We start from the raw sequence: 23,353 nt of genomic DNA, 5'->3' as shown, positions 1-23,353 counted from the left end.
TCTACGGTTATAAGAGAAAGATCTGCGTTTTAAAGGAATATTTTGGTTCAAACACATGAGCTAGAAATCATTTCATGCATTGGTTTAAATCAAACACACGCAGAAATACACCAAAAAATAGAAGCTAGGTAGAATCACATGCGTTTGAATGTATTCATCATGAAGCCTGAAAAGTGCAACCGCTCCTGGCTACAAGCTCAATTTCACATTTTGCATTTTAAAATATGTCAGTGTGTGATTCATAATGTGCCGCGAGGGAGTTATGGAGGGTATTAGCATATACTGTCTTCTTCTACCGTTAGTTTTCTCTTTCAGGTCAGTGACTGACAGCAAAATGATTTTTTGAAGTTGTAAATAAAACGAAAAAATGCTAAATGAAATTAGTTAGACTACCTTAAAAGAATCATGCGAATTCATTTTTCGACTTAAAAAGACTGAGTGAAGTGAAATAGGAACAGTATGTTATACGGAAAAATGCTTAGTTGATATAAAACAAATGATATGATCAATAAGTTATGACAATATATGTTATATATATATGTTATAATACAAGAATACAACTCTTTTTTTTAAGTCAGTTTGATGTAATTTAATTTTAAACGACATTCAAGTTAATTGTACTTAAAATTTAAGGTAGGATTTTTTTTCTAGTGAATTTAAACAAACCAGAACTTGACAATTTAATATAGATTTATTCTTCACTCCTATAGTGCACCGCAGCATAGATGAATTATGCAAATGCTTTGTTTACATGTTTTTGTTTTATTAGCCAATTTTAGTTGCCATCAGTAATAGCACAACAGAATTGTTAGAGTTAATAAAAATAAATCAAATTTAGTGTTTAACCATCGTTGTGTTTTGCTGAATGTTGAAGACTCAAGCATGGTCAATTAAAAGATAATACCACAAATATAAAGGGATTATATCAACCCAATTAAAAGTTTCCCATGGTGTTTATGACACAAGATTATATTGGCAAAATGGCACTCAAACCAATTCATCCTTACAAACAAGGCATAGTATGTGAATAGAACAGGATTACTAGATTTTTACAATTGAAGAAGAAGAAGAAAAAGGAGAATTATTTTACATTATTTTCCATAATGTAATGATACAAATTAAACTTTCATATATTTTAGATTCATTGCACACTGACTGAAATATTTCAGGTCTTTTATTGTTTTAATACTGATGATTTTGGCATACAGCTCATGAAAACCCAAAATTCCTGTCTCAAAAAATTAGCATATTTCATCCGACCAATAAAAGAAAAGTGTTTTTAACACACAAAAAAAAGTCAACCTTCAAATAATTATGTTGAGTTCTGCACTCAATACTTGGTGGGGAATCCTTTTGCAGAAATGACTGCTTCAGTGCGGCGTGGCATGGAGGCGATCAGCCTGTGGCACTGCTGAGGTGTTCTGGAGGCCCAGGATGCTTCGATAGCGGCCTTAAGCTCATCCAGAGTGTTGGGTCTTGCGTCTCTCAACTTTCTCTTCACAATATCCCACAGATTCTCTCTGGGGTTCAGGTCAGGAGAGTTGGCAGGCCAATTGAGCACAGTAATACCATGGTCAGTAAACCATTTACCAGTGGTTTTGGCACTGTGAGCAGGTGCCAGGTCGTGCTGAAAAACCAAATCTTCATCTCCATAAAGCTTTTCAGCAGATGGAAGCATGAAGTGCTCCAAAATCTCCTGAAAGCGAGCTGCATTGACCCTGCCCTTGATAAAACACAGTGGACCAACACCAGCAGCTGACATGGCACCCCAGACCATCACTGACTGTGGGGACTTGACACTGGACTTCAGGCATTTTGGCATTTCCTTCTCCCCAGTCTTCCTCCAGACTCTGGCACCTTGATTTCCCAATGACATGCAAAATTTGCTTTCATCCGAAAAAAGTACTTTGGACCCCTGAGCAACAGTCCAGTGCTGCTTCTCTGTAGCCCAAAAGTGGCTTGTCCTGGGGAATGCGGCACCTGTAGCCCATTTCCTGCACACGCCTGTGCACGGCGGCTCTGGATGTTTCTACTCCAGACTCAGTCCACTGCTTCCGCAGGTCCCCCAAGGTCTGGAATCGGTCCTTCTCCACAATCTTCCTCAGGGTCCGGTCACCTCTTCTCGTTGTGCAGCATTTTTTGCCACACTTTTTCCTTCCCACAGACTTCCCACTGAGGTGCCTTGATACAGCGCTCTGGGAACAGCCTATTCGTTCAGAAATGTCTTTCTGTGTCTTCCCCTCTCGCTTGAGGGTGTCACTGATGGCCTTCTGGACAGCAGTCAGGTCGGCAGTCTTACCCATGATTGCGGTTTCGAGTAATGAACCAGGCTGGGAGTTTTTAAAAGCCTCAGGAATCGTTTGCAAGTGTTTAGAGTTAATTAGTTGATTCATATGATTAGGTTAATAGCTCGTTTAGAGAACCTTTTCATGATATGCTAATTTTTTGAGACAGGAATTTTGGGTTTTCATGAGCTGTATGCCAAAATCATCAGTATTAAAACAATAAAAGACCTGAAATATTTCAGTCAGTGTGAAATGAATCTAAAATATATGAAAGTTTAATTTGTATCATTACATTATGGAAAATAATGAACTTTATCACAATATGCTAGTTTTTGAGAAGGACCTGTACATCTATATACACACATCACATAATACATATAACTGCATTATCTGAAATGCTTGTTAAATAGATATGTTTTTAACTGGGACTTAAATGCACCCACATGAGATGTTTCGTAGTGTAAGAGGCAACGAATTCCAAAATCGAGGAGCATTTATACTACAATTACATTGAAACATTCAGTAAAGTTAACTACATTTTTTTTGTAAGAGCAAATGTTGGATTTTACAGTGTACACTTTTTTAATAAATGAACATTCTGTCAGTCAAAATCTGAATGTTTTCTTTTCTTCTGTATAATGATATGAGGTTGAATAAATGATGGTAGGAATGTAGTTTTTGGTGGAACTATTCCTTTAGGTTTGTACAATGCCCTTAAAATCTGAGAAAATAAACAAATAACACACACACACACACACACACACACTTTTGTTTTGTTTTGTTTTCAGAACGGCTCAAGGAATGGCTGTGATATAACTACCCATAAAATACTGTTTACACGGCGCTCGCTCCAGCCCACAGGAATTACATCACTAACACATAACCAGACGCTCATCCATCCAGAAAAGCGGCTCCACCTCCTTTCTGTATTTGTGCAATTTCCTGCGCTACACTTTGAGATTTTCTGTCACTGATGTCAGAGCTGTAATTAGGAGGAGTCGACAGCTGGTGAAGGAGACTGTAATCATCATGAGTCGCTGCACATGGACTCGCTGCACATTTAACACATTTGTTTGGGGTTAGTTATCGCATGACATTTGGAAAGCGAGCCGGACCACCTCCTAAACATACAGAGTCAGCATTAACGCCAGCATGATGAAATACCGCCGCAAGACTCAGCAATAGTGTGAAATAAAACCTGTTAGATGACACCCAGAAGTGAGACATCTCTAATGATGTTGGGTTCGGGTTTCTGAAGATCCTCGAGCGTTCTTGAGGGAACATCGGGCCGTGTGACAAGCAAACGCACTTCATCTGGACTGTGAACACCCATCGCAGGATTCAAATAGAAACCAAATGACTTAAATCAATATGAAATGGCATTCGTAACCCATTTGACCTCGCAATCTGACATATTTCAGAGCGATACAGACTATTCAACAAGAGAAAATTGAAGGCTGAGACTTAATTTTATCCACTGGGACCCAATCAGACAGAGAAAAATGTCTCTATATGGCAGGATGTTGGAGGGGAGCACAACTAAACAATAACTGAACACCGAATCATCATATTAGAGTGATTTCTGACGGATTATGTGACACTGAAGACTGGAGAAATGATGATAAATTCAGCTTTGATCACAAGGATAAATTTCATCTTACAATATATGCACAGATAAAATACTTATTTAAAATTGTAATAATATTCCACAATTTTTACTGTATTTTTAACAAATAAATGCAGCACTGGTGAGCAGAAGAGACTCTTTTTAATTATTTTGCATTTTTAAAAGTTGCTCTACTTGAATGTGAAAGACATCAAAATAATAATACAAATATTTTGCATAATTTTAAATATAAAATATTAGATTATACAATTTGATTAGAGAAAACGTTGCCTGAAATAAAACATTCAAAGTCGGCATGAAACGGAAGTCGCACTAGTCTTTTCTTCACTGTTCTGATGTACACTCACCTAAAGGATTATTAGGAACACCTGTTCAATTTCTCATTAATGCAATTATCTAATCAACCAATCACAGGGCAGTTGCTTCAGTGCATTTAGGGGCGTGGTCCTGGTCAAGACAATCTCCTGAACTCCAAACTGAATGTCAGAATGGGAAAGAAATGGGATTTAAGCAGTTTTGAGCGTGGCATGGTTGTTGGTGCCAGACAGGCCGGTCTGAGTATTTCACAATCTGCTCAGTTACTGGGATTTTCACACACAACCATTTCTAGGGTTGACAAAGAATGGTGTGAAAAGGGAAAAACATCCAGTATGCGGCAGTCCTGTGGGAGGAAATGCCTTGTTGATGCTCGAGGTCAGAGGAGAATGGGCCGACTGATTCAAGCTGATAGAAGAGCAACTTTGACTGAAATAACCACTCGTTACAACCGAGGTATGCAGCAAAGCATTTGTGAAGCCACAACACACACAACCTTGAGGCGGATGGGCTACAACAGCAGAAGACCCCACCGGGTACCACTCATCTCCACTACAAATAGGAAAAAGAGGCGACAATTTGCACGAGCTCACCAAAATTGGACAGTTGAAGATTGGAAAAATGTTGCCTGGTCTGATGAGTCTCGATTTCTGTTGAGACATTTAGATGGTAGAGTCAGAATTTGGCGTAAACAGAATGAGAACATGGATCCATCATGCCTTGTGACCACTGTGCAGGCTGGTGGTGGTGGTGTAATGGTGTGGGGGATGTTTTCTTGGCACACTTTAGGCCCCTTAGTGCCAATTGGGCATCGTTTAAATGCCACGGCCTACCTGAGCATTGTTTCTGACCATGTCCATCCCTTTATGACCATCATGTACCCATCCTCTGATGGCTACTTTCAGCAGGATAATGCACCATGTCACAAAGCTCCAATCATTTCACATTGGTTTCTTGAACATGACAATGAGTTGACTGTACTAAAATGGCCGCCACAGTCACCAGATCTCAACCCAATAGATCATCTTTGGGATGTGGTGGAACGGGAGCTTCGTGCCCTGGATGTGCATCCCACAAATCTCCATCAACTGCAAGATGCTCTCCTATCAATATGGGCCAACATTTCTAAAGAATGCTTTCAGCAGCTTGTTGATCAATGCCACGTAGAATTAAGGCAGTTCTGAAGGCGAAAGGGGGTCAAACACAGTATTAGTGTGTGCTCCTAATAATCCTTTAGGTGAGTGTACATCTGCTTCACAAACAAGAACAAATGTAGGGGCAGGTCACCCCACATTGTCATCGTCAAGAGATTAAGTTATTCTGATTCAATATTATTAGAAACATGGATTTAACACAATAATCATGTGCACGGATAAATCATGTATAATAAATCTGGCGATATTCCATTAAAAATGTCAATTTTGATATTAAGGACTTAAGGTTGGTGAGGAACAATAACACAAAGAAAAGCATACACAAAAGGACATACGGTTACTAAAACCTAAAATATACTGAAAATATAATCATATGTAAATAACACTATAGTAACACTCATTCCTACAGCTGCCATACTGAACAGTAGAGCATCCATTCATTCTTCTAAGCATTTGTTTTGGCCGTCTGTGTGTTTGCTTGAGCGTCTGCCAGCCCACCTGACGAGACACGTGACGTGTGTTTCTATCAGCGGTGAAACCTCTCCGTCACCTGTGATAGTGAGAGGACCGTGGCCAACATCTGTACTTCTAGTTTATTCTTTATTCTGACATGCTAGTGTCACATCAGAAGACCTTGTAAAATATGCATAACTATCATGATCAATGTTTAAAATAAGAGCTTTTCAATGCCAGTCTCTTGACAGTTTAGGGACACAATAGCTCTGCTCCAAACCCAAAGCAGATATAGTAGAAAAGAAGGCTGGCTCGTGACTGATTTGGGACGCCTTGTGATAACGGCAACACAAACAGCACACGGGAGACTCGACTTATCACTGCTTACAATAGAGCAGGGATATTCAATTAAAGGTCCAAGAGGTCCGGTCTCTATATCTCCTTTCCGGACAATCCTTTTCTTGGACAGTTATATTTTCCATCGGAGCAGCCATAGTACTTTCTAAAAGAATAAATCCTTAACACTCGAAACAGTCATCAAAGTTGAGAATCTTGGGCCCCGAGAGCAAAAGCAGTGATGTCTAAGATTTTTTTGTAGATATTTCTTTCAACTCGATATGAAGTTTTTTTTTTTTGTCTTTTGAAATGCTCTTCACTCTTACCCAACCATTGAAGGAAGTTCACGGCTCTCCATGTTATCACTGTTACACGTAGAGGGGTCTATTATGTTTATTCCAAATGAGTACTGAATCTCCTGATCAAAACAGGAGAAGAAGAAGCAGAAACAAGCAATATCATACACAGATCAGGCATAATATTATGACCAGGTTAAGTTAGCACTGATGATCTCTTCTGTTAGTGGGTGGGATATATTAGGCAGCAAGTGAACATTTTTTCCTCAGAGTTGATGTGTTAGAAGCAGGAAAAATGGGCAAGCGTAAGGATTTGAGCGAGTTTGACAAGGGCCAAATTGTGATGGCTAGAGGACTGGGTGAGAGCAACTCCAAAACTGCAGCTCTTGTGGGCTGTTCCCGGTCTGCAGTGGTCAGTATCTATCAAAAGTGGGAGAACCGGCCACAGGGTCATGGGCGGCCAAGGCTCATTGATGTACGCGGGGAGCGAAGGCTGGCCCGTGTGGTCCGATCAAACAGACGAGCTACTGGAGCTCAAACTGCTCCAGAAGTTAATGCTGGGTCACCGGGATGCACTATGGGAAGAAGGCAAGCTGGTGGATATACAGTACATACTGAATGTCATGAGTAAGCTAACACTGTCTAAAGCGAATGCAAACGTCTCGCTTATAATGAACCCATCCAGCGTATCTGCACTGGGAGCACTTTTGGATTCTGTTTACAATGGAGCAGTCAGAGTAAACAGGAACATTTGTCTTTCTGAATGGGTCCATGATGATCCTGTATTAAAGCGTCCAGTGGAGCACTTTGCATCACAATACCCTGTTCGCTTTGACGTGTTCATGACCCGTTTAATCTTTGAAGGTCTAAATGCATTGAATTTCGGTTGAGCTGAAAGAGATTGACAGATCTGAGCGGATGCGCTCGGTGTTTTGATGGTTCCTGGGAGGCTCAATGTTTACACTTTTGGGGAGATAAACCAACGAATGGCAAATTAATGGTTGGTCTTCAGACTTCCACAGAATATATATATTTTATTAATACCACTTATTTATTGATTGCTATCAGGATGTGAAGAGTTTCAACCAGTATAGCAAAAAGTTTTTTATGAAAAACAGTGCCTATCCTAGCTTTAATGAGCAAGTCAGTAGGTGCTAATTAGTCATTTTTCTCATGCGTAGTTAATTCTGATTATCTTGTAATGAAGATGAAGGATTTAAAACTGTGATCCCTACAGGGCCAGACAGAAAGATCCCTGCTATACGCCTAATCAGGACACCGGAGTTAATCAGATACTGATGATTTCTGTCTTTTATTACTGCTGGAAACTGTATTTTCAACATTTAATGTGATTTGATTGATATAATTAACACTGACTAACAAAAGATGGTGCATTTGATAGACCGCTTGATTGACAGCCACACACAACCATTCGTTTTTAAATATTTAACCCATAGAAATTCATCATGGCAAACACAGTTTCTGCCAAATACAATATAATTACTTTTAAAATGCTTCAAACACACTTTCAGCCTTCTACAAAATTTAGACCACGCCCCCTTGCCACAACTGTGTTTTGGGAAAGCTACTCTGACACTGTGGTATGACAAGCTACTCATAATTTAACGTAGCTAAGACAGGGCCGTAACACCATAGAATACCACATTGGCCATATTGTCCCCCCAATATCTGAAGTTCTTGCACTGCTCTGCTGCCCTTCATTACGCAGCTCTCTGTATGTTAGGATGACAAAAGTTTAAAAGTTACATTTTTAGTCTGTTCTGAGTCTGTCCTGGTCTAATGGCGCTCGTCAATGTCTAAATGATTGAAATGGCCAATCAAAATTAAACTAGGTGGGGTTTATGTTCTCTTGTGGCTCTTGCACAGTCTACACACACAGATGAGAGCGTCAATCTATTGCTTAATGCCATTGTGGAGAGAGACTCTATTCTTCTTGGTGAAATCACAAAACAAAATGTACACAAACGTGTCCATGCTCTTAATATACAATCATTGATGAACATGTTTGATTTAAATTAAGAAAAAAAAAACGATATGAGGGCTGATTAGAACCCAGAACCTTTGTCATGATGTACGAAATTTCTACCAACAGACCACTAGGGAATTCTAAATCCTGTAGCAGATCATGTATTTATTCACTAATGCGAAGAGTCTTAGGACTAATATTGCAAACTAATGCAAATATTGTTTGCAAATGGTCCCAAAAGGACTATTTCCCAACTAGAATTTGACCTAGAATTTCGTTTAATGTTCTATTTCTATATGCTTTATAAAAATAAACATAACCCCCCCCCCCCCCCCCCCCCCATGTTCAAGACATGGTTACGGCCTTGACTTAAGATACAGTCATGATACTCTTTAGAAAAAAGTAGTTAGCTACATCATAAGTTACTATCAAAAAGTAGCTAGCTACATTGAAACGCCTTAGATTTTTTTTTTCCAACAATTGCATACACAGGAGTAGACAAAAATGCATGTTAAAAGCACTAGCAACTCAAACTAGAGCGTGCTGTCTTTAGCATCCATTAGTAAGTCCTCCCCCCATGCCGAAAACGACAATTAAATCGAGCTCTGAGTGGTGCCCAGAGGTGGGTAGAGTAGCCAAAGTCTTTACTCAAGTAAAAGTACAAGTACTTACGGAAATATTTACTCAAGTAAAAGTAAAAGTAACAATAGTAATAGTTACTTGAGTAAGAGTAAAAAAGTATTAGATGAAAAAACTACTCAAGTACTTAGTTACTAGTTACTTTTAATCTGATTGATAAGATCCAAAAACCCTGAATTTCAGACTACTTAGAGAGCTTTCACACACCTCCAAATATATATATATGTGTGTGTGTGTGTGTGTGTGTGTGTGTGTGTGTGTGTGTGTGTGTGTGTGTGTGTGTGTGTGTGTGTGTGTGTGTTTAATGGTTAAACAGTGTAAATTAATGGTGTGCTGGGCTAACCACAGCTCTTTTTAAAACATACTTTGTTCTTATATTTTTATAAGTATATGCATTCTTAAAAATACAGTCCCATTTTTAAACGTATGTATACACTGCAGACTGTTGTCTGTCCGGATATGTGTATAAATGCAAGATGTCACATTAGGCTATTCAATTTGTTTCGTTTTTAGCCTGATCTCATCAGTACCTGTGGCAACGTTTTTGCAAACCACAAAATATGTACCAATACGTACATATTGCGACAGTTTCAAAGTGAAATGTCCACTGGGTGGCGCTAAAAGCTTATTTTTTTCCAGAACAGATTTGCGTGAATCTGACATGTTTTGTTACGTTGTGTTTTTAACGTAGCCTACACCCACACTAAACCTACCCGAAAGTGTTAACAAAAGCAAATGTGACAAAAATAAAATTGTGTCCATGTATTTTTAGCTTGTGTTTAGAACTCGTCTTTGAGCTCTTATCATGACTCGTTCTTCATGGGGTTCGTTCTCAAGCTTTTCGCATTGGAAATACAAATCTGTATCAGCTGAGCTATCGAGCAAGTCTGGTGAATCAGAAAAGCAGAACATGGAGCTGTGACGCAAAATTCAAAATGTTTTACAAACCATAGACTAACAAAAAATGCAGTTTTTCTGCCTATAGTGTTCATTTCTGTTGGAATTCCTGCAGTGTGTATTGGTACGTATTTTGTGGTTTGCAAAAACATTGTCACAGGTACATTTTGCCAATGAGGTTGCTCGTTTTATGAGAAAAAAAAGATATGTAAATGTGCAGATGTGAACGTTTGTTTGTGGACGTGTGTTCGGAGGATTCAAATGATTTGTCAATGTTGCACAAGAGCGCATATGAGGAAAACACTCGGACAGTGTGTGAAATAGTATTACAATAAAGGAAAAGTGCCCATAGTTACCAAATTACCATTAACAGTGTTCAAATATAGGCATCATTGTTACACTTACCACTGCTCTCTCAGGTTGGAGCTGGAATTATTGTATGCTGAGATGTCACTTCATATTGGTGCACACAGCATGCATTAAATTATGAAACTGTTCTTTTTGACATCTTGGACTGAAAACAGGCTGAATATGAGGCCACGTACGGATGATCTGCCGTAGCTCACACACATCTCCCTCTGCTTCGGCCATCATCTTCTGACTAAACGCGCGCTAATTTTATGCGGGTGATGCGTATCCACCTCTCGCGAAGCAGCCTCTCCAACGTTTCGCGAGACTTGCGAACAAGTCATAACTTATTTTAAAATATATAATTAATTATCACCATTGACAGTAGCGAAGGAACGCCACCGAATGTAACTAAGTAAAAGTACAGTTTTTTCACAAGAAATGTACTTGAGTAAAAGTAAAAGTACCCCATTTTTAAATATACTCTAAAAGTACAAGTTACCCAAAAAATGTACTCAAGTAAATGTAACGAAGTAAATGTAATTCGTTACTACCCACCTCTGGTGGTGCCAGTAGAACTGGAGGGTTTAAATTGGTGCCGTGACCCGGATGGGAGTGAGGTTGAGGTGGGTGAGTGTAACGGAGGCCAGATAGTAAGAGCTGTGTAGGTAAACCACACTCCCTGATCTCAAGAAAGACACACAAGCAATTGACGCTAGAGGCTGTGGTCTTTAGCATCCATTAGTAAGTCCTCCCCCCATGCCGAAAATGACAATTAAATCGAGCTCTGAGTGGTGCGAGTAGAACTGGAGGGTTTAAATTGGTGCCGTGACCCGGATGGGAGTGAGGTTGAGGTGGGTGAGTGTAACGGAGGCCAGATAGTAAGAGCTGTGTAGGTAAACCACACTCCCTGATCTCAAGAAAGACACTCAAGCAACTTAGAGGCTGTGGTCTTTAGCATCCATGTTGGAGCGCACACCTCACATGAGGTTACATTGGTGCCGTGACCCGGATGGGTGTGAGGGTGAGTGTAACAAAGGCCAGTTAGTAAGAGTTGTGCAGGTAAACCTCACTCCCCTGGCCTCTAGAGGTGTGCTAGCGACAGACGCTAGAGGCTTGTTAGTGGTCTTGTTAGCGTGCCCGCCTGCCATGCTGGGAATGGTGGTTGTAATCCCACTCGTCGTGGTGCAATAAGAACTGTATCATTATCGATAAAATCCCACAAAATGTTGAGATATATATTTTTTTTGCCAGTTTCCACCACCAATCTGTTCCAAATGATCTGTTACTCCTCAAGGTCTCTTCATACTCACACAGAACGACTGTGAGAGACTTGAGCTTTTATCTGCTGGAGCTCTCGGGGTGATGTGAGGATGTGAAGGGTCGATTATGGATACAGCAGCAGATCTGGGCCGCTTGAGATTCGATAGGAACAGTTCAGCTTCAGAAATAAAGAGTGTGGACACACACACAGCCACAGATAAACTACAGCACTGCACCCAGGAATAAAATCACCTGGCTGCCCTTTCTCCAACACAAAATGAGCAAGGACAGACATAAATCTACAAACTTTAAAACACTTTCAAAGGTCTGTTTAGTTTTCTTTAGCCATGGTGACATTTTTTTAGTTCAAATATCCTGTTATTTAAGGAATAATATAAAGCAGAGGTTTCTTTTATGATACCAAAGGGGTTTATTTTGCGATAAACACCGGCTGGCTGTATATTTTCATGGAAATTACTTAATGTATTCAAAAGAACTGTGTTTACAAGATTAGCTGTATAATCCTGTCAAATATGTCCAGGTACAAGCAGTAATGCTCCTCCTACATTTACTATTTATGTTTGAATTGCACATTACATTTCCATGCTTTTGGATTATAGTTTCAACATAAACAAACAAATTAACTTGATGTGAAACATATTTGTCCATCCTACATCAATCAAACAGTAAAAATGCACAAGATGCCCTTAAAAACATGGCATAGTTTATATTAACTATTTTCAACCATTTGATTTCATTTAAATAATCATATTTTCAAAATACATTTATTTAAATTGCTTAGAATCAGCATACATATTTTTACTGCAAAATAATTACATTTATTCAGCTACTGTTCAATGTAAAAATAATTACTTTTATAGCATTACTTACAATTTCTGACATTTTGACTGCGTGAGAATTAATTTAATTGCACCAAATACATTTAAATAAATCTTAAGTTTAGGCGTGGATATTTCGTTGGGTCCAGCGTAATCGTATACACACTATATAAAACACCTTGTTTATCTTGTCCAGACTGTCTAACTAGTAGTTTGTGTTCTGTTCTGGCAGTATTGCTGTCTAATGGAGCTGAATGTCCACAGTGTTGCAGTGAAAGGACTGAACACAACAAGAAAAACCTGACACAAAGAAAATGGCCCCTCAGATTTAGAGTCTTGGCAGCGCAGCAGGAAAGCTTTTAGCCACGATATATCAAATCCCAGATCGCTCATATTTATGAGGATTTGAGCACTTCACTCTGAGAGAGCCCATGTCTCTGATATTACCTCATCTCTCACCAGCCTTTATCAGAGCAAATCAACACACATTCCTAAAACCTCACTAATGCACGTTTGGCACGTTAATCAAACAACTGCTAGATAATGTTGCACTAAACTTGACAGATAATTGACCAATAAACCTCTATGTACTATTGTACCAGTGAATTTCATTACTGTTATAGGAAACTCAGGAAAAATATAGCAAACTTAAAAGATAAAACTCAACACATACAGTGTTATTGAAGGCATGGGCGCAAAAAAGAGAAAAGAAAATCTTTTACTGGATGAGTTGCCATCTACATTAAGTACAAATATACCACCTTATTTACGTATCATCTGGTTGGGCAAGAGAAAATTACGGAAAACACTGAATCATTTGCAGCGGTAATAGCGTAGGGGTAATGTTAGGCGCATGGTAGAACATTTTGTAACAAATCGACCCGAGGTTTGAACCGTCTTTTGCCACACTCACTCTACTCTCTTTTCCCATCACATATCAGATCAGAAATGCATTTATTTTCAATACAAAATTAAGAAAATATTAGAAAAGTGTAAATAAAGCAACCAACACATGTTTAATAATAAGTGTTTAACGGTTAGGGGAACGTAAACAGACGTGTGCTGAATTAGAGACAATAAAAGGGAGTGGGTCCAATATCATTGGTCATAAAAAGTGGGTGGGTCTTGTCCCACACACACACACATAATGGTTCCGACCGCCATGGCTGAAGGACTATGAAAGATACTTTACTAGTATATGTCACACATACTATTATAAACCTTCTAGTGAAGATGCTTGTAAACTTGACTTATACTGTTGTTGAAATGTATCAGTAAACCTAAAAGACACTGGACCACTAAACGTATTAAATAACCAAATGAAAATGACAGTAAAACTTTAATTAAAATACTATTGTATTACTATATTCATTACTAATTACAGTGCTAATTATGTTACTAGTAAGATAAATTTACGCATACTTTTGAAGCAAAATGACGGATACTGTATCAGTAAACTTACACTAATATAGTAGACTGCTAGTGAACATGTACTGCACTGTTCTGTACCAGTAACTAAACGTATATTGTTACAGTAAACATGACTAGTACTGTTAGAAAATAATAAGTAAACCTACCACCTGAATGATAATGCTAGATAATCATATACTATGTACTATAATCATTTAAGTCAATGGAAGAGGACTAGAGGACTTCTAATTATTAAACCAAAAACCTCAGCACATAGTAACTTAGAATACTGTCTAACACTTGATGACTGCTCTGTCAAGCCCTCGTCGTCAGTGAGGAACCTGGGTGTGCTCTTTGATACCAATCTTTCATTTGAAAGCCACGTTTCTACACTCTAAAAAATGCTGGGTTAAAAACAACCCAAGTTGGGTTGAAAATGCACCGACCCAACAATTGAGTTGTTTTAACCCAATGGTTGAGTTGTTTTAACCCAGTGGTTGAGTTGTTTTAACAGTGGTTGGGTTAAATGTTGCTTAAGACAACCCAATTGCTGGGTAAGACCAACTCAACTATTGGGTTAAAACAACCCAATTGTTGGGTCGGTGCATTTTCAACCCAACTTGGGTTGTTTTTAACCCAGCATTTTTTAGAGTGTAGCATCTGTAAAACTGCATTCTACCATCTTAAAAATATATCTAAACTACAACATATGCTCTCAATATAGTTAGTACATGCGTTCATGAGCTCAAGGCTAGATTATTGTAATGCTCTACTGGGTGGTTGCCCTGCTCGCTTAATAAACAAACTCCAGCTAGTCCAAAACGCAGCAGCTCGAGTTCTTACTAGAACCAGGAAGTATGATCATATTAGCCCAGTTCTGTCAACATTGCACTGGCTCCCTATTAAACATCGCATACATTTTAAAATCTTGCTTATTACTTACAAAGCACTAAATGGTTTAGCTCCCCGGTACTTAAGCGAGCTCTTAACACATTATACTCCATCACGTCTATTGCAGTCTCAAAACTCTGGCCAGTTGAAAATCAAAACACATCTCTTTACTATGCATGGCATACACATAGAACATTATATGTATGTTAATACACAGTTAATGATTGTTAGGCTGCATTAACTAGGTCAGCCGGAACCGGGAACACTTCCCATAACACCTGATGTACTCGACACATCATAAGAAGAGTGGCATCTACACTAATGTTAGTCTCTCTGTTTATCCCGAGGCTTACTGCAGTCAGCCAGATCAGGGCCGTATCCAGTTCAGATGGACCTACGTCTAGATATGACCAACACATCCCTGAAGTGTCTGCAGAGATCCTATCAACTAGACTCCCATGTTAAGTCTTCCCTCTTTACTCCCTACTTTTCATTTGAAGGCCTTCTTCACTTCACCTTCCCTCTTTACAGATGAAAAGTTATCAAAATTATTGGAAATGACTAAAAATGCTTTATTTCCAACGCAAGTAATTTAGCAATCTTTTTGTAAAAGAAAACTATACGCCTGCGCACATGCGTAGTCAAACGTGTCACACGTTTTTGAGGCTGGCTCAGGGATGATAATGGTGTCGCTTCAAAACTATTTCAAAACCCATTTACAGATGAGCGACTGAAACGCATTTCTATTTTGCCCCAAAGTAAATAGCAAATGATCGCCTACAATGGAAATGAATCAATCAAAAACTTACTTTAGCTGAACAATAGCTTTTCTAGAGTTGATGTACAGCCAAAACAATCTCCCTTCCATTATTTTCCTATTATAAAGCGGCTTTGAAACAATGTATATTGTGAAAGCGCTACATAAATGAGGGTGACTAGAGTACTGCTGTTGGTGAAAACAGTAAACGTGTTACTGAAACAGTCATGGCAGAAACTGTACAAGTGATACTGCTCATTTATAGTAAACATGTCTACTAATACTGTAGTAAACTACTCAACCTGAATGATTAAACTTAACACATATACTGTTGAAGCGAAACGACAGAAAATGTCACACATACTACAATATTAGGAGGATATACTATTATTTGACCATTATATCATTATGAAATGTTATAGCAAACTAATAAACCTTTTAAAATACGACTAAACTTAACACATACAATTGAAACCAATGAAAGTATGACTATAGTAGACTACCAGTAAATATTCTGTACTAGTAAACTTGACTAATACTGTTGTAGAAACGTACAAGCAAACTTGTAAGATACTGGACCACTAAACTAACGAGCCCGATCTCACGGAAATGCGTATAAATAGTATGAGTTTGCAATCTCGTGGAATGTATACGGCAAAATGAGTTTTGGCGTGCATATGGTACGCGTTTTTTCGCTTGCATATGATACGCACTTTATGGCGTATTACGAACCCCCACCCCACCACCCTAAACCTTCCCAAGAGTGTGTCATATGCACGCCATAGAGTGTGTATCAAAAACTGCGTAGCATTTGTACAGCAAAACTTATTTTGGCATATCCATTCCACGAGATTTCACACTCGTACTATTTATACGCATGACCATGAGATTGTGTTGAAACTAACACATTCACGACAGAAACTGCATAACCTGAATTACACTCTTGTGTAATTACAGTCTCTTTAAAACTAGCAGTAAACTTTAAAGATACCAAACCAGTTTTCTTAGATCACTGAAGTAAACTTCAATCCCAAAACCTTCTTTATTTTTGTCACGACTGCTGGTTTGCGAAGTTTGCATGTCTCTGACATCTATTAATGAATTTCATTATGAATGCACATACATGATTGTCTCCATCACCTTGATGAGCGAGTAAACCGCAATATTCTAGAGAATAAACCCATGAGCTTTTGCTATGAATAATACAATAAGCTGTTATGCCTTGAAGCAGGTAATGAATACTTGATGATTGGTGCGGGAAGTTACAAACGTCTGTCTGCTTAAACATCATCCTCCGGCAGCGGCGCTTTATGCTGCTGGAGATTTGAAGGCATTAGCCGCGATCGGCGATATCACAGGATAAAGACGTCCTGCCGATCTATAAAAAGCTAATGCAACACGTTTTGCCAAAGTAAAAGCAACTCTAGATCTTTTATTGATGAAGATTATTTGATGGAGTGTAATATCTGCTGGAGGAGGATGAATCATCATTTTAAAGTGGATCTCGAATCCTCTGGGAAGCAGCCTAGACTTGACAAGCTTCGTCACGTCAGCTGTAAATTTGCTTTAATTGGATCCTGCGGAAGTGATAAACGAATCAACGGGCTGAGTCGTTTCTTAGCAACCAATCAACCAGTCATGATGGTGCAATGTTTAACATAAACACTATGGAGGGCAACACTGTCCGCCCACTCTATTAGAGCATTGGGTCCTAAAGTATTTCTTTGGAAGATTTTTTTTTTCCCATTAGGATTTTTTAGAAAAAGAAAAACGCTTTTTAAAGCGTTGTGAGCCATGAACAAATGAAATTAGCTACAAAGAGAAAAATAACACTACACACTTCGATTTGAAGCAAAAAAGTATTTAAAGATCAGACACAAAACTCAAGTCTGTGTGCTTAGCTTTAGTGGGGGAAATAACTACTAACCCATACAAATACATCCGCTGTTGCACTCTATTAGTATCCTAACATTTACAGTCAAAAGTATTGGGCCGCTCCTCCAAATCCCTGAGTTCAGGTGTTCGATCTCTTCATGGCCACAGGTGTATAAATCAAGCTCTAGGCCTGCAGACGCTTCTACACACATTAGTGAAAGAATGGGTCGCTCTCAGGAGCTCAGTGAACTCAAGCGTGGGGCCGTGATCGGTTCCTAACCCATTCCTGACATTTCCTCACTACTAAATATTCCACGCTCAACTGTTAGTGGGATTATAACAAAGTGGAAGGCATTGGGAACAAGAGCAACTCAGCCACGAAGTGTTAAATCCCAGAGCGGGGTCAGCGCATGCTGAGGGTCACAGTGTACAGAAGTCTCCAACTTTCTGCAGAGTCAACAGCTCCAGACCTCCAGACTTCTGTGGCCTTCAGATGAGCTCAAGAACAGCGGAGAGAGCTTCATGGAATGGGTTTCCACGGCCGAGCAGCTCATCCAAGCCTTACATCACCAAGAGCAATGCAAAGGCGTCATTGGGGTTCTATATAGAACCATTGGGTTCTTCACTCAACTTCAAAGAGCTTTTTATGCTAAAAAGGTTCTATAATGACAAGAAAAACTCCTTTTGTCACGAAGGTTCTTTTATTTATTCAAATATTACATTATTCTGCAACAGATTTGTAATTGTAATTTAATTATTGTCAATTAAACTGTTGTAGTAACTTAATATCACATTTTAATCACGCTGATTTTTTGAGGAGAATATGATATCATGTGATATTGATTAACTACATAAAATGCCATAAATATATACATTTTATAACCCCCATATCTTCAATTTTCATCTTTATTCCTAAATGCATTTAAATACACTGAATAATGCAGTGAAATGTTTGTCAATAATATGAAATATTTAATCCAGAAAGGACAAAACTAGTGATAATGAACAAACCCCTAAAACAGAGATCTCCAATCTCGGTCCTGGAGGGCCGCTGTCCTGCAGAGTTTAGCTCCGGCCCTAAATAAACACACCTGAACATGGCCATCAGTGTCTTACCAGGGCCTTGTTCTAACACTAATTAGCTGGTTCAGGTGTGTTTATTTAGGGCTGGAGCTAAACTCCGAGATTGGAGTTGGAGATTGCCACCCTAAAAGGTTTCATATAGAACCTTTTCTTCTACAAGTGTACCATCGCTTGCTTCTTTCAGCATCCATGTCAAATAACCAAGTTGTCCTCTGTTGTTCATGTTTACTGCAGGTCCATGAACTGCTAGCAGAAGCTCTGTGGTTGTGCGATTAGTCCTACAGTTAAAGGCGTGTAACACATTAGAGATGATAGGCTGGTCAGATATGATGTCATAGCTTTCAACCTCCATCTGTCCAACTCTTCTGCTCTCCGCTACAGCCACAGAAACCACAGCTCTGAGCTTACAGGAAAACATCAGACTGCTCTCCGCACGGACACACTCACCTGCTGGAATGTGATTAGCGTGGATGAAGGATCGCGTGTAGTGCATTCAGTGCATGCTGTCAGGTTCGGTGCAGCCAAAAATCTACAATCGGTCATCATTTACTCACTCTGGTGTTTCTTTTCTTCCCTGGAACTTGCCCAGGTCAATTTTGAGCTATGGGGCTATTTGGCTTTCCATAACACATTGTGCCATACTAGTGGATGGAAAACATCCATAATACACTAAAGTGTTCATACTTTTTAAGTATTTTATTGCACTTTTTTAATTCCCGTCTGTAGATTTAAATTACAGTACATATCTTTAAATGATGTGAGTTTTTTCTCCACATCAGCTGCACTTATACACTCACCTAAAGGATTATTAGGAACACCTGTTCAATTTCTCATTAATGCAATTATCTAATCAACCAATCACATGGCAGTTGCTTCAATGCATTTAGGGGTGTGGTCCTGGTCAAGACTCCAAAATGAATGTCAGAATGGGAAAGAAAGGTGATTTAAGCAGTTTTGAGCGTGGCATGGTTGTTGGTGCCAGACGGGCCGGTCTGAGTATTTCACAATCTGCTCAGTTACTGGGATTTTCACACACAACCATTTCTAGGGTTTAAAAAGAATGGTGTGAAAAGGGAAGAGCATCCAGTATGCGGCAGTCCTGTGGGAGGAAATGCCTTGTTGATGCTCGAGGTCAGAGGAGAATGGGCCGACTGATTCACGCTGATAGAAGAGCAACTTTGACTGAAATAACCACTCGTTACAACCGAGGTATGCAGCAAAGCATTTGTGAAGCCACAACACACACAACCTTGAGGCGGATGGGCTACAACAGCAGAAGACCTCACCGGGTACCACTCATCTCCACTACAAATAGGAAAAAGAGGCGATAATTTGCACGAGCTCACCAAAAGTGGACAGTTGAAGACTGGAAAAATGTTGCCTGGTCTGATGAGTCTTGATTTCTGTTGAGACATTCAGATGGTAGAGTCAGAATTTGGCGTAAACAGAATGAGAACATGGATCCATCATGCCTTGTTCCCACTGTGCAGGCTGGTGGTGGTGGTGTAATGGTGTGGGGAATGTTTTCTTGGCACACTTTAGGCCCCTTAGTGCCAATTGGGCATCGTTTAAATGCCACGGCCTACCTGAGCATTGTTTCTGACCATGTCCATCCCTTTATGACCACCATGTCCCCATCCTCTGATGGCTACTTCCAGCAGGATAGTGCACCATGTCACAAAGCTCAAATCATTTCAAATTGGTTTCTTGAACATGACTGAGTTGACTGTACTAAAATGGCCGCCACAGTCACCAGATCTCAACCCAATAGAGCATCTTTGGGATGTGGTGGAACGGGAGCTTCGTGCCCTGGATGTGCCTCCCACAAATCTCCATCAACTGCAAGATGCTCTCCTATCAATATGGGCCAACATTTCTAAAGAATGCTTTCAGCAGCTTGTTGAATTAATGCCACGTAGAATTAAGGCAGTTCTGAAGGCGAAAGGGTCAAACACAGCATTAGTGTGTGCTCCTAATAATCCTTCAGGTGAGTGTATACACCAAAACTTACAGGCTTATTCTATTTATATTCTGAAGGTTTTTACTGAGGGGCTTGTTCATGAATAATTTGCCTGATATAGTCTTAACATTATATTTTTTTTAAAGCATGGTGACAATTTATTTATTTTCCTGGCTGTTGACTATTTTCTGATTCATGAAGTGATAAAAAGAGAAATCCGAAATCCACTGTAAACCCTAACGCTCAAAATAACTGGTTTGAGTAGAGCCGACTCAAATTATACAAACTACTTCATACAAATGAACTTTTAGGAGTATTTAGATCTTTCCTTTTATTTTGAGTACTCAAAACTCATTTCATTGTTTTGGGGTTTATGAACTTTTTCTTATAATTTAGACAAACTTAAATTTAACTGAAACTGGGCTGGGATTTCTATTTCCCAGCATGCTTTGTCCATGAAAGATTTAGTAGTGTTTAATGTTTTGCTATGCTAGTTAAGAAGAGTTTCTGTATATATATATATATATACACACAGACACACACACACACACACACACACGAGTTGATCATGAGGTTAGTTTGAGAACAGATTGTTAAATGTGTTATATTGCTGTCCTCATTCAGTGCTGTGCTAATGTTACCAAAGCATCGTGTAAACAATTAACACGGTGACATTCACTGAATTAACTAGTTAAAGCTAGTCAAGTTTACTCTAATACAAATGAGATTACACACATTTTTTAATTAAATTAAATGCATGGATTAGCTTACTCAAATAAGTGCTGCTTACTTAAACTTTACATTTCTTAACTTGCCTCAATTTTTTGAGTTTGCAAACTTATTCAGGGTTACAGCAGAAACGTTTAAATCTAATATGGCAGCAAAATCAGAGAATAATTTTAAACCTGGCTTTATCTAATGTTCAGATTGATCTTCAGAAAATCCATGCAATATAATACATATTCATGAGATGATGCATCATTTGCATTTTGAAACAACATTTCAGAAAACTTGCAATACACTCAAAATGTGCCCTTTTAATGTAATCAATCAGCTGAGGAAGTACAGCGATATCTATGAGCTAATTTTTATTAGTTACATTTTTACCTCATTCATTAATGTCTTGTATTAATATGAAAATAAGCACCATAAAAGTGTGCTATGTTTAAAATTCATGAAAAAAGCTTTGTATGATAAATATGACTGATGGGTTCAGTTGTTCGTCACCTTTACCGTTGCTGTTACTGAATGTGATGAGATCTGAATGCTTCAGGAATATCTTTAGTGTGTCATTTATTGTTTGAGTTCCTTCATTCATTCTCAGACAGAGGAGCAGGAACTTTCTTCTAAACAGCTCGATTTGTGTTACATGGAGGACAAACAACATAAGAGGGAGTAAAGGATGGCTGGAAGTGAATGTCTGACCACATTATAGGTTTTTCTGCTGCATTCGACAGTCAGGGAATGAGACCATCCTCGTGTGTGTGTGTGTGTGTGTGTGTGTGTGTGTGTGTGATGGGTAGGTTTAGGGGCAGTGTGTGTGCGTGATGGGTAGGTTTAGGGGCAGTGTAAGGGGATAGAAAATACGGTTTGTACAGTATAAAAACCATTTCTATGAAATGTCCCCATATGTCACAACAACAAATGTGTGTGTGTGTGTGTGTTTGTGAAAGCATACAGTGTTGTTCCTTCCGTCTGCATGTATTAATCCATTATTTCCCAGAAATCCAGCGACGGGGATCCGCCAGCAGATGTTACCGTTCGCCATGATCTGCAGCGCTTTGAGAGACGCAGCGAGAGGAAGGAAATGCGTGATTGTGAACTGACACACTCACCAGATATGAAGTTTGTTCCAGTGTCAGTCATCTCAAAAGGGCATCGCTTGTCTTTTCAAGGGCTTCTGGGAAACTGCAGCGATGCCACCTGTAGCCATGACGAGAGAGAGAGAGAGAGAGAGAGAGAGAGAGAGAGAGAGAGAGAGAGAGAGAGAGAGAGAGAGAGAGAGAGAGAGAGAGAGAGAGAGAGAGAGAGAGAGAGAGAGAGAGAGAGAGAGAGAGAGAGAGAGAGAGAGAGAGAGAGAGAGAGAGAGAGAGAGAGAGAGAGAGAGAGAGAGAGACATAATTTGTTTCATGATCCATAAAGAAATATATAACCGAGCAATGCAGATCCCATCAACAATATGAGAGAGGAAAGGGGTCATGCTAGTTTTATATTATTCATTTGTGTCTATTTTTGTTTTTGCCAAGGTATTTAAATACAAATATCTGCGAGCAGGTCACACGTGAGAAGTGAAAGAGCAGCACACATCAGCAGTAATTATTAATGTTATAGCACATTACTGACTATATCATGAGCTTTACCACACATTCATCATTGAGAAGTGTTTATATAACAACTAAAAATAATGCAAAGTGCAATAACTGGAGCTCTAGAGAACTCTACTCTCAACTCTATTCATATTTCATCAGCTCAGAAGAGACCAAAGAGAATATCATCAAAGATTTACAGCATTGTGACAGTGAGTGTGAAGGCACTGCTCGTGTTGAGAGACTCGTCTTCATGGATTATTATGAGGTGTGTTTGTTAAGTCAACTGCTTCTAGTTACAATTAGCAACAATTCTGACTCGGTCCAGTAAACACACACCCACATTCACTCCTGTACGCTAAACTCCTCTCATATCTCCTTCAGAAAGATTATTCAAATCGTGACTGAATCCTCTCAGCAGCACACTGAGAATCAATAGCTCTTTTCTGATGTGAGTTATGATCATGTCCTTCAGTGGAGCTCGTGTGCCGGACCATTTCTGTGCAACAAAACTCTTACATTTAAGGTCGGTCTCTGTATCGCTCAGGTTTCACAGATACAAGATCTCACGCTGCCTACATACACCACATTCATATGCATTTGGAACAAAGGTGGGCCGCAATTTCACTGTC

General features: G+C 39.2%; 1 protein-coding gene across 1 annotated transcript in view; it reads right to left on the bottom strand.

The window, feature by feature from the left end:
• lrfn1 (leucine rich repeat and fibronectin type III domain containing 1) overlaps positions 1 to 23,353 on the bottom strand; it is a 190,579-nt gene that overhangs the window by 45,887 nt on the left and 121,339 nt on the right. Inside the window, exon 2 of the mRNA XM_067451450.1 lies at positions 22,251 to 22,338. The gene's annotated coding sequence lies outside the window, so the exon portion shown is untranslated. The remainder of the gene's footprint in view (positions 1 to 22,250; positions 22,339 to 23,353) is intronic.

This window comes from Pseudorasbora parva, chromosome 8, assembly GCF_024679245.1.
Source record: "Pseudorasbora parva isolate DD20220531a chromosome 8, ASM2467924v1, whole genome shotgun sequence".
NCBI classification, from domain to species: domain Eukaryota; kingdom Metazoa; phylum Chordata; class Actinopteri; order Cypriniformes; family Gobionidae; genus Pseudorasbora; species Pseudorasbora parva.
Note: the sequence above shows the minus strand (reverse complement) of the source record. Positions and strands in the feature narration are given on the sequence as shown.